This window comes from Phocoena phocoena, chromosome 12, assembly GCF_963924675.1.
Source record: "Phocoena phocoena chromosome 12, mPhoPho1.1, whole genome shotgun sequence".
Lineage (NCBI taxonomy): Eukaryota > Metazoa > Chordata > Mammalia > Artiodactyla > Phocoenidae > Phocoena > Phocoena phocoena.
In genome coordinates, this window is record NC_089230.1 from 35985321 (window position 1) to 36004275 (window position 18955).

The window sequence follows — 18955 nt, forward strand, 5'->3', positions numbered from 1 at the left end:
AGTCTAGCACCCCATGGAACAGAAAATTCTCTCCATTGAGATTTCAACAAGCCCAAACGTTCCTGTGTTCATGAAAGTTACACCTACCTTCATCAGCACCTGGAGAGGCAGATTCAAATTTGCCCCTAAACAGAAGCGTTAGATCATGAACTAACTCAAGCCAGGCAGCCCGGGTGAATGAATCTACGTAGAGATGGCAGCAAGCAGCAACAGTTAAAACTGTTTACTGAACCTTAACCATATGCACCAGATTTTTTTGTTCAATGCTATTACACACACTGTTTAATCTTTATGACTATATGAGAGTTCATATTCTCAATCCTTTTTAGATAAAGAATCTGAAATTTAGAAAGGTTGAAACATTTATTCAAGGTCAAACAGCCATAAAAGTTAGAGCCAGAATGATCAGCTTTGTCTAATGCCAAAGTCAGAGCCACTCATTATGGCCTCTAACGCGAGGCAATATTACTACACAGAATTTTCACGTCAATTGCCTGGTTCTTTCCAGATTTACCCACCATTAAAAGAACAAGAGGGTGAACACCGGTTTTCTGGTCAATTGTCTTTTAGGACATCGATCCTGAACTGTATTCAGGTTAGTCACTGCTATTCATTAATAAATGCCCTGCACTGAACATGTTCAAGCATTTAATAAACATCTATTGCACTGAATTAGACTTTTAAAGAGCTAACTGGAAAGCACATTCCCTTAATTCACTAAATTAAGTGAATTACCTCTTAAGTTTTAAGGACAGAAGTAATAATAAAACTGTGAATATGCCAGAAATATTTCCCTTAGCTGTTGGCAATTTTTTTTTTGTTTCTGTTGTTTTGAAAAGTAATCTTCTGCCAATCCAATTATTTCCCCGCTGAAAACGAAATTAGTAAGTACAAAGAATCAGAATTTAAAAATGGAATTTTGATCTTTCTAAAAAATGTTGTTTATTGATTTTAAGTTACAAAAGTCCCCCCCCTTTTTTTAGGGGCTAAAACTGAAGGTCCTTTTTAGAACTAAAAATTATGATTCTATAAACTTCTACCGGAGTTTTTTAATATACTGCATGCATTCTCTCATTAATACTTATAAGGATATATGGATTCAGTCTTGTACAGTTTTCTACCTGTACACAAAGACAAACAGGAAAAATATGCAGAAAGTCATATAAAAAGTTATTGGAGACAATGAAAACAGAACAGAGTCTGCTCTGCTGATCTCACGTCTCAACCATAAGAGGAAACTTCCTCTTTCTCACCATCAATCACTATTTATTGGTTGTCTGCTCTATGTATATGATTGTCCCTACCCTCACAAGAGTTGAAAAAAATCTGATGCCTGCATCACCACAGAGGTAGTTTCTAGGGACACCCCCTACTATTGCTCCAGTACTGTAAGATCACTTCAGATCATCTCTAAGGTGAGTCTAAAGGTGGTAGGCTCCAAACAGCATCAATAAACAAACAGGTGACATGGGAAGAAAAGTTTCTCTTCAATTACCTCTGGAATTCATTTTAATATTATTCGATAGACCCTGGATCTCTGGCCTATTTGACTCTTTTTGCAGATATCTTCTAGCCCTGGCCCAAAAGGAATTTAAAAAAAAAGAAAAAAGTTCCACAGTCTTCTGGAGTCTCTACTAGTATAGAACTCAAGCCTATTCCCCAAGGCCTTCCAGAGAGTAGGCACCAATGTGAATCACTACACCAGCTGCCTTTGCTCACAGCAAATGCCATCACTGCTGCAGGGGTTCTGGCCTTGCATCATGCCCCAACTCCTTCAATTTTAGGACAGAAATAAGTGTGGCCAGTGGTTACTACTAATTATTATTATTATTTGATGGGAGGTATCTATTTGATGGATCTGGGTTAATTGAAACAAACGAAACCAATAAAATTTGATGGATGAAAGATGTAATAAATGGAATACCTTTCCAAAGAACATACAGTATATGGGCTGCAAACACTAGTTTCCAAGAATTAGAGTGTCTTTTGAGACTGAAGAGACATGAAGTTCACTTTACCAGGTAAGCTGCCATTTCACTGAGGAAAAGTCACATGCTCCTTTGTTCTCATGTGGATGGTACCGGCAATTGAATGCTATTTTCAAAATACACTGGCCTACAACCCAATATGTGTAAAAATGCAAAATAATTGAATTATCACCCTTTTTAATACGCTTTCAGCATATTTATTTACATGGAATGTACAGGTGGCAATAAACAATTTACACTTACTCCAAAATAGTGCCTTGTCACATACTGACAAGCAATCTCTTCAATCAGTAAGCTTACTAAGAACCTGTTTTATGCCTATCACTGCACAATTTATCTAAAACCTATGCATATAAAGAGGACTCAATACATTCTAATACACTCTGAGAAAACTTCGATTTTTGACAAGGAAATAAAATCTACAAAAATTAAACAATCAGAAAAAAAGGATATGACAGAAAGTAATGCCAAATAAAATTTGTTATGCAAAGAGAAGTACCAATGGAAAGAAAAGGGCCAGGTCACATAGGCCAGTGTTCTTAGGGAAGGTGTTTGAAGTGGGACAACACCAAAAACAACCATTCTGGTTATAGTTCAACAGTGCTACCCAATGAACAGTCATATCTGTAAACCAGAAAGAATTTTATCGTTAATGAAAATGTTCTCTATCAGAGCATGCTCAAGAGGACTGGAATTCTACCCTACCCTCAGATGTGTAAGGCAAAAACGGAGAGGCGCATGTAGTGCTTTGGTTGGTACGGCACAAGATGTGGGAAACATGCAAACGTGGGTTCAGGAAGAAGCATAGTGAAAAGTGCCACGAGGCAGGGAATCTGCTCAACACAAAATTAAACCAGCATCAGGAAGTAGTGTGACCTCTTCTTTGAAAAAAATTATGCATATGATATTCAATTCTAATTTTCCAAGAGACTGGGTTAAGAAATCAACTCTATGGTTTAAGTATGTTTTCTTTTAAAGGTTTATTAAGTTGTTTGATATAAAAGTTCTTGCAGAATTCAAAAGAAAATGGGCTCTTTGGCCATTTGGCCAGACTGGATTGTTGTACTCAATTAAGCACTCCCGCCTTGTAAGAGAATTACACATGCAAACCGTCTGCTATGCCACTTTGTGGTGCTCTGCACTAGTACACAGAGTATTCTTCTCTACCCAGTTGGCCATGTGGTTGTTTTAACCAACAGACTGAGGACTAACAGTGTACCCACTTCAACTTAAGGCTCTAAGAGACCTGGCAAGTTTCTGTTCTCCACCAGAAAAGTATGCCTCAGGTAGTGGCTTTTCCTTCTTCAGAACGGGTCCCAGAATGAAGATGTGTGGAACAGACCTGAACTCCTACCTCAGCTTTGGAGTCCAGCCCAGCCCTGCTGGACCCAGCCAACAGTACCCAAACCACAGTCAACCTGCAGATTCATGAATGTGAAATAAATATTTGTGGTTCCAAGCCACGAAGATTTGGAGGCTGTTATGCAGTATTATTACAACAAAAAACCCAACACACCTTTAGAAATATCCTAATCCACAAATTACTTTGTGGATTTTTACCAGGAAGATCAAAGCCACATAGTACATGTTACCATCTATAGGCATAATTCTACCGAGGCCTGGAATACCAAAGCCCAGAGACAGAAGCAGCCAATTAACACAAACAGCCAAAAAAGCATCCCTTCCTTCCAGTTGTCATTTACCTCACAACCAATGTGCATGGCTATGGAAGTTTAGCTACAAGGAGGCATCACTTGACACCAAGCGTGACTTATGTACATCTTGGTACATTCACCTACAGACTTTGATATTATTTATTGTTATGGTTGAACTGTGTCACACACACCCCCCAAAAAAATGCTGAAGTTGTATCCACTGTAACCCAGGATGTGACCTTACTTGGAAACAGGGTCACTGCAGATGTAATCAGTTAAAAGGAGGTCATACTGGAGTATGGTGGGCCTCTAATCCAATATGACTGGTGTCCTTATAAGAAGATGGCCATGTGAAGATCAAGACACACAGGAAGAACTCCACGTGAAGACAGAAGCACAGATTAGAGCTAGGCAGCTACAAGCCAAGGAATGCCAAGGACAGCCAGCAAATCACAAGAAGCCAAAAGCAAGAAAGGATTATTTTACAGGTTTCAGAGACATCGTGGCCCTGTCGACACCTTGATTTTAGACTCCACCCTCCAGAATTACAGACAATGAATTCCTGTTGTTTTAGGCTACCCAGTTTTCGGTAATTGTCAGAGCAGCTCTAGGAAACATTCACTTATCTTAAATCTTATATACTATCACTGTTCCAAAAGGACACTACCTCAAAAATATTGTTACTTCCCCATTATGTCTATTCTGCCACTTTCTCATATAATTTAAAGGAAATGTGGGCATATGATTGAGAGCATCGGTAAATATCATTTTGAATATTAGAACAGAAAGCTCACATAGTTAACATCTGTACCCAGGAGACAATTCAAGCACAGTTTATTGAGTAGATGGACTAAGAACTGACCTGATTATCAGGGAAAATTCTTAACATAAAATGAGTTTTGAAATCTTCTGAGAATGTAGCATCACCATAGTGGCATGCCACTCTTACCACACTTTAGCAATTTTAATCTAACAAACTCATACTCCTACGTTTCTCACACACACTTATGCTGTCTCGTACCATTTTCTAATTAATGGCTCCTCATGCCCATATTCCTTTCAATCAGACTGTACGCTCTCAAAAGGTGTGTCTCATGTTCTACATGTATAAGCAAGTGTGCCTGTGCACGCACGCACGCACACACACACAGTGACATACAATACAACTTCTAGTTCAGGTTAGACATAGGATTTATGTTTAATAAGTTGACTTTTTATTTGTTATGGCTAAATACATAACAGAAACTGACTTCGGTTATAGAACAATAAGGTCTTAACCTTTTATTTATATTAGTGGTCTCCATTTTCTAAAGTTATATTCCACGTCAATAAAAGCATCCGAGCATAAAATCCTAATACGTATATTTTTCACATAAAAAATGTCTTCTGCACTAATACATGCATTATAAAACATATAACAAAATAGAAGTCATGAAAAGATGATACAGACATTCTAACAATTTCTTCCCATACCCTCAAGGGGCACATGAACCCCGCTGGAGAACCACTGGTCCAAGCTATGAGAGCAGATACGTGAAAACATTTCCTAGGATTTGGTCTTTTCTAGGAAACACAAGACCTATGAGAATCTAAAATATTTACAAACTTTAAACACATTCTCTGGCAAACTCCTGAAACTCTCTTGATCAAACAAGCAATACTTTACAGTTGATGATAGTTATCCTTGCAACTAGGATTAGTCTGTATATTACTGGACCCTAATTGTAAATGCATTTAGTAACTGTGATGTTCTTTGCAATTCAGTCCTTTAGTTTTTAGACTTTAGGAATGAAAATCTATTATCAAAATTTCAGGCAAATATCTGTAAGACTGAGAGAACCAAACGATACAACATTCTGACCTTGAAAATAAAAGAATGAGAAAGATGGGCAAAGAGGAAGATGGAACAGAAAACTCATAAACCATCTCCTAAGAATGTTATCAACACAACAACATGCAGTCTTCTTGTGTTCCATGTGCATGCATGTGGACAACCACGTGCTAGAAACCTGAAGGGCACAGAGTAGTACAAAACACAACCCCTACCAGCTAACGGTAAGAAAAACTAAGTCATAAAGCAAGCCTATATTTAATTTGCAGTACAAGATGTTACCAGAAAATGACTAGAGCTAATCAATGAATTTGGTAAAGTAGCAGGATAAAAAAATAATGCAAGAAATCTCTTGGATTCTTATACACTAATGATGAAAAATCTGAAAGAGAAATTAAGGAAACACTCCCATTTACCACTGCAACAAAAAGAATAAAATACCTAGGAATAAACCTACCTAAGGAGACAAAAGACCTGTATGCAGAAAACTATAAGACACTGATGAAAGAAATTAAAGATGATACAAACAGATGGAGACATATACCATGTTCTTGGATTGGAAGAATCAATATTGTGAAAATGACTATACTACCCAAAGCAAACTAAAGATTCAATGCAACCCCTATCAAACTACCAAAGGCATTTTTCACAGAACTAGAACAAAAAATTTCACAATTTGTATGGAAACACAAAAACCCCCGAATAGCCAAAGCAATCCTGAGAAAGAAAAATGGAGCTGGAGGAATCAGGCTCCCTGACTTCAGATTATACTACAAAGCTACATTAATCAAGACAGTATGGTACTGGCACAAAAACAGAAATATAGATCAATGGAATAGGATAGAAAGCCCAGAGATAAACGCACACACATAATGGTCACCTTATCTTTGATAAAGGAGGCAAGAATATACAATGGAGAAAAGACAGCCTCTTCAATAAGTGGTGCTGAGAAAACTGGACAGCTACATATAAAAGAATGAAATAAGAACACTTCCTAACACCATACACAAAAATAAACTCAAAATGGATTAAAGATCTAAATTTAAGGCAAGACCCTATAAAACTCTATAGGCAGAACACACTCTATGACATAAATCACAGGAAGATCCTTTTTGACCCACCTCCTAGAGAAATGGAAATAAAAACAAAAATAAACAAATGAGACCTAATGAAACTAAAAAGCTTTTGCACAGCAAAGGAAACTATAAACAAGATGAAAAGACAACCCTCCGAATGGGAGAAAATATTTGCAAACGAAGTAACTGACAAAGGATTAATCTCCAAAATATACAAGCAGCTCATGCAGCTCAATATCAAAAAAACAAACAACCCAATCTAAAAATGGGCAGAAGACCTAAATAGACATTTCTCCAAAGAAGATATACAGATTGCCAACAAACACATGAAAGGATGCTCAACAACACTAATCATTAGAGAAATGCAAATCAAAACCACAATGAGGTATCACCTCACACCAGTCAGAATAGCCATCATCAAAAAAACTACTAACAATAAATGCTGGAGAGGGTGTGGAGAAAAGGGAACCCTCTTGCACTGTTGGTGGGAATGTAAATTGATACAGCCACTATGGAGAACAGTATGGAGGTTCCTTAAAAAAACTAAAAATAGAACGACTTCAGCAATCCCACTACCAGGCATATACCCTGAGAAAACCATAACTCAAAAAGAGTCGTGGGGCACAATGTTCATTGCAGCTCTATTTACAATAGCCAGGACATGGAAGCAAACTAAGTGTCCACTGACAGATGAATGGATGAAGAAGATGTGGCGCATATATACGATGGAGTATTACTCAGCCATGAAAAGAGACAAAATTGAGTATTTGTAGTGAGGTGGATGGACTTAGAGACTGTCATACAGAGTGAAGTAAGTCAGAAAGTGAAAAACAAATACCGTATGCTAACACATATATATGGAATCTAAAAAAAAAAAAGTGGTTCTGAATAACCTAGGGGCAGGACAGGAATAAAGATGCAGACGTAGAGAATGGACTTGAGGACACGGGGAGGGGGAAGGGTAAGCTGGGACGAAGTGAGAGAGTGGCATGGACATATATACACTACCAAATGTAAAATAGATAGCTAGTGGGAAGCAGCTACATAGCACAGGGAGATCAGCTCGGTGCTTTGTGTCCACCTAGAGAGGTGGGATAGGGAGGGTAGGAGGGAGATGCAAGAGGGAGGAGATATGGGGATATATGTATATGTATAGCTGATTCACTTTGTTATAAAGCAGAAACTAACACACCATGGTAAAGCAATTATACTCCAATAAAGATGTAAAAAAAAATTTTCAGTACAAATAGTGAAGTGCCAAAATAAACTGAAATTAGGGGTAGAGCAGATGTCTTGGAAAGCATTGATGGAATTAAGTATCAACCTGGTGCAGAATATTGGCTTCAAAAGGAAGAAATGTGTAAGGAAATTCAGATAGAGCGGGCAGCCAGAAGCCTGAAGGCAGGAATTACCCCATGTGCGTGAGGGGTACTGAGGACCCTTCTGACCCTACTAAAGTGCTGAGTTTATGCAGGTGATGAGTGGGAGATACGGCTGAGTGCCTGCAATGTGGACAGGATACAGTGCCATTATCACCTAAGCAGCATTCTCTGGCTTAAATTTCCAAGAGAAAGCGACCACCATGAAAATCTCATAAATCATTTCACTTACTCTACTTATTCTTGAGGAACTAGTCTTGGGGCTGATCTATACATAAAACAAGCAAGCAAGCTAAATGCAAGAAAATACCAAGCAGATGGCGTGTGGGTGAAGATGTGGAGGAAGTGAAATATTAGAAGCTTTGAAAAGAGGAAGAGAGAGTAAAATATGTCAAAATGAATATGCATCTGATGAAGAAAAGTCAAGAATATAAGAATCCTATGATATATTAATTTTAATTATTTCTAACAATTATCATTGTAATATATATGGATAACAAATAAAATGTGAAAATAGAAATTGCCTATGATCCCAGCAATGGAGACAAAAGTCTCATTATTTTATCACTTTCCTGTCTTTTCTTCCATGAAGCTGCATTTTAAAATCAAATTAGGGTTTTTTGTACATACAGTTTGGTATACTATCAAAAAAGACTCCATTGTTGGATTTGTCTCCAATTTTTACAATATCAACCTTGCTAATAGCTAATACTTATATAGTTGCTTACTCTGTGACAGAATTCCAAGTGCTTTACATATATTAACTTATCTAATTCTCAATACAATGTGAGAGGTGGATACTATTATTATCTTCATTTCACAGATGAGAAAATCAAGGAGAAATTAACTTGCCTAAGTTCACCTAGCTGACAAACGGTGGAAAAGGACTTCAAGCCAGGCAACAGGCTCCAGCATCCCTGCTCTTAACCCATCTACCATACCACCTGCCTTCCAGAGACAATGTGCTCCCCACTGAAATTAAGCCTCATCTCTGATTTTTTTAGGATGTGCTCAGAACAGAATCACAGGTGCCAAGGGATTCTATGAGTTGAACTGCTCTCCGTCAAAGGCATAATACCCCCATATAACCTCTTACCATCTGTGAAAAGGGAAAATGACCCAACTTCAACTTGCCAGCATTGTTACAGACTTTTACAAACTAATTATAGTCTGCATTTCTTTCATGCAATGAAGTTGAATATTTTTTCATGTTTTGGCCGTTTGTAGTCCTGTTTTGTGAATTTTCTATTCCTGCCGTAGAGATTGTTTGTGTCCCCCATCCCCACCCCAAATTCATACTTTGAAAACCTAATGCTCTAGGTGATGGTATGAGGTAGGACCTTCAGGAGGTGATTAGATCATGAGGGATCTACCCTCATGGGATTAGCGCCCTCATGGGATTAGTACCCTCATAAAGGAGGCCCAGAGAGATCCCTAGCCCCTCCTACTAGATGAGGACACAATAAGAAGTCCATGGTCTACACACAGAAAGAGGGTTCTCACTAGAACCTGACCATGCTGGCACCCTGATCTTGGACTTCCAGCCTCCAGAAATGTGAGCAGTAAATTTCTGCTGCTTATAAGCCACCCAGTCTATGGAATTTTGTTCTAGCAGCCCAAATGGACTAAAACGATTCCTTCCTAGAATGCTTTTTAGAGTTAAAGTGTGTTAAACTGAAATTATTTTAGAAGATATCAGAGGGTTGCTAACTAGCTGTTTCAGTGGGAGCCTAGAGCCCGGCAAGTAATATACCTAGGGGGAATCACCAGGACCTAGGGCTGAGGGCTCAGCTGTAAATACCTGGGACCATAAGGATTGAGCAAGCCCTCCCAACAGATTAATATCCTAAAATTGTGCTTTACAGCATACAGCAGGGGCTGTACCTATTGGACGGCTGGAATAGTCATTACTGCTACTCAAGACACACTCAATTCCTCACATCAACATGTCTGGGGAAACAAATTAGTAAATCTGATGTTTGCTTAGTGAGGTCAGAATTACAGAAGGAAAATGAAAGATTTCAAGGGATCTCACACCTATGGAGCAGTCTTACAGATTTTGCCTATTCTACATGGCTAGTTTGGTTAGTGATCAGAATCATCCACTAGTCAGAGGATTCCACAGGAACAGGGCTGAACAAATGTTATTAAATTCTTACTGGCTAAATCCTCTGTTAATCAGTCAACAGCAGTTTACCTCATGTCAGGCACTTTGCAATAAAATCAAGCACAGGGCTTCCCTGGTGGCGCAGTGGTTGAGAGTCCGCCTGCCGATGCAGGGGACACGGGTTCATGCCCCGGTCCGGGAAGATCCCACATGCCGCGGAGCGGCTGGGCCCGTGAGCCATGGCCGCTGAGCCTACGCGTCCGGAGCCTGTGCTCCGCAACGGGAGAGGCCACAACAGTGAGAGGCCCGCGTACCGCAAAAAATAAAAAAAAAAATCAAGCACAGAGGACGCCCTCCGATTACTTGGCTTGTAAAGAAAAATACTATATTCACGTACTTAGGCGTCACTTCGTAGGATGGGCCGCTATCTCCAGATGATTCATGTCATCCATCAGGGTTGGTGGTTAATACTTTCGATTTTTAAGAGTAACACCACACTCGGAGGGTTTCACTCCTTTATGTACGAACTACAGAAGCAAACCCAGAGGCAGAGGCAAAAAACACTCTCTTAGGTGAGGGCCAAAATAAATATGAACTTTTTTTTTTTTAATGAGTGTTAACACAATGTTTGGAGAGAATTAGTAAAGTAAGGCAGGGATGCTAAAGAAAATGATACAGACATATTCTACGGAGGATGGCGGGGAGCGAAGTAGAGGAGGGATGAATAGTTAAATAAAAGCTTCGACCTTGGGCTTTTTTTTTTTTGACCAATCATAGCATGTTATCCAAAATCATAATTAATTTTTACTAGAAAGGCAATTTTGCTATTTATGAGAAATGCCTGTTGCCAGTATGGAAGCCTACTTGGGATACTACATTACATGTGGAAGGCTCCATGAGTTTCTAGAATCTCAACCAAGAATGGCCCCTAGAGATGACACCAGAACTGAGTGTGGCTTGCTCATGAAAGTAGGAGGACCGAGTGTTCCATGCAGAGGAAACAGCGTGGAGAAGAAAAATCATATGCAGCGCATGTGCAGGAAGTGACAGTTTTGTGTTACCAACATAGAGATTCTGAACTTGGGGTCCATAAACAAGGACATGTAGGCAAAATGGTGTGTTTCGTGTGTGATGAGACCATGAACTTTCATCAGATTTTTTTAAAGGGTCCGTGATTGGGGATGGGGAGGTAAGTTAAGAATAACTGTGAGCCACATGCATGACAGGGAGGGGCAGGGGACAAGAGATGAATTCCTCAGGGGCCAGGAGACCAGGCTAAGTAAGATTCATGGTGGACTCTTTCCTGCGCAGGATGGGAATCCTTTAGAAGGTTGAAAAGGGAAGTTTAGAAGGAAGACTGGCTGAAATGTAGGGGAAAGTAAAGTGCAGGCAACAGTCCAAAGCATCTGAGGAACCAAACAAGAACAGTGGGAATGGAGAGAAGGCAATTAGAGAAATGATGATGAGATCAAAGGGGCAGGCTGAATGTTCACATTTGCTTGTATGTGCACAAAATGTCACTGGAGGATTCTCAATTAACTGATAACTCTGGTTGCCAGTGGACAGTGGAAGCAGGTAACTAGTAACGAGGATGAGAGGGAATCCTTTCAATGTTTACCCATATGTACCTTTTGAATCACATGAAGGTATTGCCTACTACAAAAATAAAACTTTTTAAAAAAAGACTTGGAGGTTACCGGAATGATATGCCTCTATGTAAAAATTTGCCCACATCTCTCTCCAAATCCCCTCCTCAATGTTTCAAGTTGCACTTTTGAATTCAGATTATTTTTACCTCAAAAGCTCCTGGACTGCACCAATGACTATCCCTTGAGAAGGGCCAGTCTCTCTGTGCACCAGGGTGATAAATGTATGAAAATGAAGTTGACACCACACAGATGCGAATAACTATTTACATGGTTAAATTCAACCAACTTAACAGGTAGTTGTCAAAATACCAGAATGAAGAAAGTCTGATCAATTAACTCAGGGAGCTCAATCTTTTAAATTTTATGGTGAATAAAAGAGACTCAAGGAAGAATCTCTATGATTTATTAAAACAAAGATGAATCAAATAAATTACTGATGTGAAAGAGGTCAAATGTGAGGTACAGTGTGGTGAGTGTTAAGCTAATTTAGGCTAGCCCTTTGGCTAAAAATGACTTTTTTTTTTTAATTAAATAGAATGAATCTCCTGGTCAATCCAGAACTGACTTAAACTGAATGGTTTTACCAATTTTAAATTAGTCAATAGTAGACATAAATTTAATAGTTAAAAACAATAAGTGGATCTTAGTTTTGCAAATCTTTGTTTTCCATTTGGCTATACAAGCGTAAATATACTAAACTTGCAATACTTGTTCAAAGCACATTTAATGGAACCTATTAAACTTGTTAATCAAAACATACTGTATCCATAGATCTATTCTGCACATGTTTCCATTTATTGGTTTTATGTTTTATATTTTTCCTTGTTCTACAAAAGATGTGAGTCAGCTTAATAAATTCAATAAAATGGGAAAATATACTTAGGTTAAAAAAATCAGAAGAAAAAAAAAAAAACAAGGTAGAACAGAAATTCAAAACCAAAGGGAAAGTCAGAACACCAATAATACACCATAGGTTTTTACAGGGTTATTAAAACTAAGTTGTAAATCTGACTCTGTGTTTCCTAGTTGCCAAATCAGAAAGGGAAATATAATCGACTATCTAATTCTATTTTTGCATGATGAAAAATGGACACTCCATAATTGTTTAGGGGAAGTAAAGCTTTTCTTTGGCATTTAGAGTTGAATGGAATTTCTTGCAAGAGTCTTCAAGCAGGAGCTGTAGAAGGAACTATTATCTTAATGACCACATCTCTTAAGTAACATAACAGTAGGTTTCTTGTGACTGTCTTTATTAATAGAGCACAATTTGGGGGGAGGGGTGCAAAGGATGCAAAACAAGGTAACCAAAGTATACAGTTTCTGAAGATCTGGCTAGACTCCTGGTGTAACACCTAGAATTGGAGGGGCATGGGTGGACATCATGGCCTTTGTTCAGCCAACTCTCTACAAACATTTCTTTCAATTAAGCTTTTGGTCAAATTTATGAGCAGACAATTCATTGTCTCTGGCATTCATTACCATTTTTAAAGGGAGATTAGTATACAACAATTATCTTCATCCACTAGTTCCCTATATTTGAAATTCAAGGTTATACCAATTTTCTTTTCTATACTTTTTCTGCAACCATAACAATTTTGGTTCTAACATATGTGAATTGAGTGGATCTTACTAGATGTAAACAACAACAACAACAAAAATCATGGGCTGGGATAAAAAACTGTGGGATAAAAAAGGGACAGTAAGGGACATTTAGCAAGGAAGGGATAGGGGTTTGGTAATAAAACCTTAGGAAAGATATAGAAAAGTAAGATAGAGTAAATCTAGGTCTTAGGATTTCATTCCAGTGGTGCATGTGGAGTCAGGGTACCGGGGGGCTCACTTGTCAGGACCCAGGTAGTGAGTCATTCAATTGCAAGGGCGCTACGCATTTGGATGCAGGACACACACAGAAAAATGCCTCTTCCATTCTGACATTAGGAACTGATTTCAAGGTCAAGAGTGCCAGCACAGTCAAGCGCTCAACTTCTCTTTGTCAAATGAACAAATAAGTGTCTATTATCTGCAACAAAGTAAAGAGAGTTTACTGTAACCACAGGGGAGGGCTCTTTTGAGAAGTTTAAAGTGAGCAAGGAAGAACAATATAAATTAACTGCTCAATATCCTTGACTACAAATAGAAGATGTGTAAAATGTAATTATCTTTATTTCATGGGAGAATTTTTGCTCTGTTTGAATAAATCATAACATATTTTTCATAAGCTCCCTCCCACTGCTGGTTCCCCCAATCTCACTACCTTTTACATAAAAGTGTTATTTCCTCACCATCTAGGAAGAGCCCAAGTAGGCTGGAGAAGCAATAGTTATAAACTAGGGCTTACCATAGTTTTGTGAAAATAAGTCTTTTGGGTAATATGTAGTAAGGACGGTGAAGAGGTATTAAAATGACAAAAGAGAAAGAAAGAAAATAAGTGACTGGACCACTCCCAGATAATTCTGTTAAACAAAGTGATTGAAAAAAGGTTAATACTGACTCAGAAAACTTACTTAACAGGAAAATAAAAACAAAACAGGAAATATTGTATCACAGTGCAAAAATAAAGCAAATGAAATGTGATGCAGTTATCCTTGATTATTTAAAGATAACATAAGATTTAAAAGCAGAGAGGCACCAAACCTTCCAAACCTGCAATGTCACAACCACCCTGGGTGTCAAACTTGAAAACTGATATGTTTATATACTGAGGAAAACCATGCAGTTGAAAATGTGTATCTATACCATGCATTTTGAATCATTTAGGAATCACAGACACTTCTAAATGCTTTATTTCCACTTTTACCTGTAATAAATACATTATAATTAGGTCAACCACAACAACTCAACTCTAAAATGAGTTAATATGTCACTTATTAACCAAATCATTGTTACCTCTGGAGTAACCTAGAATTTCCTTTAAACATGAATTGTACTTTTTAATTGTGTTTTAGAGTTTAATTAAAATAAGTTTGATTACCAATTAGAAAAAAATTGCAAGCTTAGAAATGAAATTAACTTATATTAAGAGTTGGGGAGAATTACCTTATTTAATAACACATTAAAGAAGGATAACGTATGGTCCTAAAAATGTCAAGATTCAACTTAAATGCTGGGATAACCGAATTTGACTATTTATACAAAGAAGTAATTTTTAAAATCCAGTTAAACTTCAACGGCCACAGGAAAACACATTTTAATCCTAAATTGTCTTTAGATGAAGCTTGAAACACAGTTCATTCAACAAATAACTAATGAGCGCCCACTATTCATCAGACTAGGGGATTACAGGACTGAACAAGAGGAAGACACTGTCCTCCTGGAGCTTACACCGGTTCATTTTCCAAAGCTCTAAACCTTAATACGTTAATAAAATTGGCGCTTACAATGATCCACTTTTCAAGACTCTAAACCTATTGCTTAATACGAAATTTAAAAATGATAGTCTGTGAAGAGATAATCTTGCCAAAAGCTCTGATGTATGAACTTTATACTTGGGAGAGAAGAAAGAATTTATAACCAGTTTCTCAGAAATACAGACCTTATTAACATCTAGTTGGAAGCTAGGCTGCGCCCAAGGCTGCCTCTGCTGGCCGACTCCGTCCATCCTTCCAGCAGATTCTCAACTCCCTACACCTGTATCAAACTTGCCACGCTCTTCACGAAAGCCGAAGGCTCCCAAGTAGGCAGCACAAGAATTCCTCAGCCTCATCTATCTCTTGAATATTTGACTCCTAGAGGAGCCTTCTCTAACTGGTCCTAAAATGTTGACTGTAAGGGTTGGAGACATCAATTTTATGTATCAGCCTGCCAACTCTGAAATACACAAAAATCCACAGCGACTTCTCCATGCCGCTGAAATAACGCTGTGCGTGGCTACATATTAAGAGAGAACAGGAAGAACGCATCTGTTCATCAAGCCGAAAAAATACGGTGACATATTTCCACCTGAGCTGCTGAAAATTCAACGGTATTTCTCCCTTCACCCCCCAATAATCCACACAGCAACACATCCTCCCCGTCCCTGCCCGAAGCGCGCACCCCACGGGGCCCAGGGTATGGGCGGGGAAGGGTCAAGCTCTCCTTCGCCACAGCTGGGCCTCCCGAGCTCAAGAAGAGGTTGTCAGGTTAACAGGGGGCTGCGCCCAGCGCCATTAGGACACCTCCGAGCGCTGCACCGAGCTCCAGAGGGAGGCAAGTTTGGCGGGTCCTGGCCCCGGCCCCCCGCCCCTACCCAGCGGCAGCATCAGCAGCGGGCGGCTGCTAGGGCTAGTCCCCGCGTCACCTACTTACCTACAGGGCGGGGGCGCCGGCTCTTCGGGTCCGGGAAAAAGGGAGCCGGTGCACGCATTTCTGAGAGCGGTGGCCTCTGCCGCTCGGCGCCTGGGAGCGCATCCTCCAGGGTGGGTGGGAGGAGGGGTCGGGGGAGGACCTTGCGGTGACGCGGTGCTGGGGCAGGAGGGAGGAGCGCCCAAGCGCGCGCCCCGGGGGACCGGCGTCCGGTGCTACTGGACGCGGCCGCCGCGGGGACTCCTCAGGCCTTTCCCCAGGCGCGGTGCCTAGCCAACCCTGCAAATGCACCCGCGGTCAGGACATCGGCCACGACAGGCTGCCGGGCCTGGCCGGAGGCGGGGAGCAGCGGGTGGCGCGACGCGGTGCAGACGCCCACCTCTAGCTCCGCCCGGCCCGCGCCACGCTCTGCGCCCCTCCGCTGCGGCGGGGGCCGGGGAGCTCGGCTGCTCCGCTCGGCCGTTCGGGCTGCATCTGCGGCATCCTCTCTGCTCCGGCGACCTCCTAGCTGGCGGTCTGGGCAGCCGCGCCACCCCCTGGCGGCTGCAGCCTCCGCTGACCCGGCGCAGCCCCAGCCCGAGCCCGGCGGCTCCGCCCCGGAGAGGTGCGCGCTAGGCCTCCGCAGGCCTCAGCCCTTTGTGACGCCTCCCGGGAGCGAGCTCGTTGCGACTCCGGCGGTCGGACGCCCGGCGGCTAAGCCTCGGAGGGTCTTCTTACCTCTCCCCGGGCTGCATCTCCTACAGCTGGCTCGCTGTGGCCACCACTGTTCGTGGGAATACGGCTCTGAGAGCAGAGCTGGAGTTAAAGAGTGTCTCCCTGAGCTTTAAAGCCTTGAGTTTCCTTCCAGTTCGGGGACCACTGGTCACAATAAATTCATCCTTCTGTCCTTAACGGCGTTGTGTTTCTCAAAGGGGCCCACCATCTCTTCCCCCCTCCCGCTCCCATCCTAGGCACAGCATCCCGGATGCTGCCATTACAGCAATAGGGACGTAGCAATTGAGGCCTCCAGGACGACTCTTGGCAAAGACCCAAGAGAGCCTGGGTTGGGAAGATTTGCATCAGCTGCGGGGCAGTGCCTGTGAGCTTCCCATCCCCATCTGGGAGCTGTTCCTTCTACGGTCCCATGACCAGCACTGCAAGATGACTAGGAGGATTTGGCCGTGAGGTTTACCCGTCCTTCATGAAAAAAAAACTTCATGGTGGAGGCTGCAGCTGGTGCGATAACATTGGTGTGTCAGAGGCCAGACACACTGGCACACTAGATAGCGGCCTCCTCTGGCTTGTTGATGCTGCTTAAGCTGTAACAGCCTCTCGTGGAAGACTGAGCGAAGCATTTAACAGTGATGGCTTTGGGATTTCAGTTGCAAGTGGTCATGCTATATTATCTTGCAAAATATGGAATAATCGCCCATGATATACTGAGCATGTATAAAATTGGACCTCAGGTTTACATCTTTTTGGTTTGAATGTGAAGAACTGGGTATTTTACTCTTTTCTCTTTAGGCATTCATTATGTTATTTGCAAATGATTTCCAAGGGAAAATTAGGCTTCTAAGGTATAAAGAGCTGATTTCATTGAATCAGAAGAACATGGTTTGGGATCATCAGAGAAAGTGAGCTGCTCTCACACTTCTTTAATGATTTTGAAATCTAAGATGAATTTTTTAAAAACAGGCAAAGAAGAGACATGTTCCATAGCAGTACAAACTGTGATAAAATTGCTAAGACTTTCTGAGATGAGTTCTTTTAAGTAAAGTGGACATCCAGTGGGGAGCAGGGTAGGAGCTGCATTGTGTATGGATCAGGAAACACAGGGCACATGACTTGGTTACTTCCAGAGACTCTGATTTGATCTAGAGCCCCAGTTTATTTTCAAAAGTACCCATTATTATTCATCATATCTAGCGCCATATTCAGAACGAATTGACTATAGGAATCTATATGTATACTTGTGATGAATAAGTGACAAAACAAAGTCACTTAACGAGAATTTGGCAGTTGCTGAGTCTCACATTTGTAAAGAGTCTGCTTTAGTCTGTAGTTTCTGCATGAAATGTCCATTGAGTTGCAATTCTTTTTTTTTTTTTTTTTTTTTTTTTGCGGTACGCGGGCCTCTCACTATTGTGGCCTCTCCCGTTGCGGAGCACAGGCTCCGGACGCACAGGCTCAGCGGCCATGGCTCACAGGCCCAGCCGCTCCGCGGCATGTGGGATCTTCCCGGACAGGGGCACGAACCCGTGTACCCTGCATCGGCAGTCCCCTGCATCGGCAGGCGGACTTTCAACCACTGCGCCACCAGGGAAGCCCGAGTTGCAATTCTTGACTGTTTCCATCCTTTCACCACCAAGAGTTCCCTTTTGTTTTTCTCTCTATGGACCCCAGATTTTGTCAAGAAAAAAATTAAGCAGTGATCTTTTTTTATTAGGCAAAGATATAACTATGTGTTTTAAAATTAGTAACCATCAATTATAAATGGTTTGTCAGCCTTTGAAAAACATTGCTTATAATTTAAGGATCCTCTTTACTGTCTTCATGAACTGCTCTAGGACTGCAGGCTGTATCATATGCTTATTATAACATTTTATTACAATGAAAGTCACGGTAGAATAAAGATTTCTGCTCTACAGTTTAAAGAGGAAGAAAATTCCCCCTTAATGATTGTTCATTTATTCTTTTTCATTAACTCAGCATTTATTGATTTGCCTAAGCCTTGTCTTTATAGAGAAATCCAAAGAAATAAAACCATTTCCTCATCCTCTAGATCCGTGCTGTCCAATACAGTACCCACTAGCCACATGTGGCCATTTAAATTGAAACTAAATTAAATTTAAAATGTAGTTTTTCATTTCACTAGCCACATTTCAAGTGCTAAAGAGCCACACGTGGCTAGAGACTACTCATTGGACAGCATGGAATAGAGCATTTCCGTTATTGCCAGAAATTCTTCTGGATAGCACTGCTCTAACTACAAGGTGAAATTTTAATTGGG

At 40.7% G+C, this 18955-nt stretch overlaps 1 protein-coding gene across 1 annotated transcript in view; it reads right to left on the minus strand.

Moving 5' to 3' along the window:
- NCOA7 (nuclear receptor coactivator 7) overlaps positions 1-17029 on the minus strand; it is a 149573-nt gene extending 132544 nt beyond the window's left edge. Inside the window, exons 1-2 of the mRNA XM_065889246.1 lie at positions 16684-17029; positions 15970-16245 (exon numbers count right to left, since the gene is read on the minus strand). The gene's annotated coding sequence lies outside the window, so the exon portion shown is untranslated. The remainder of the gene's footprint in view (positions 1-15969; positions 16246-16683) is intronic.
- Between the last annotated feature and the right edge of the window lie 1926 nt (positions 17030-18955).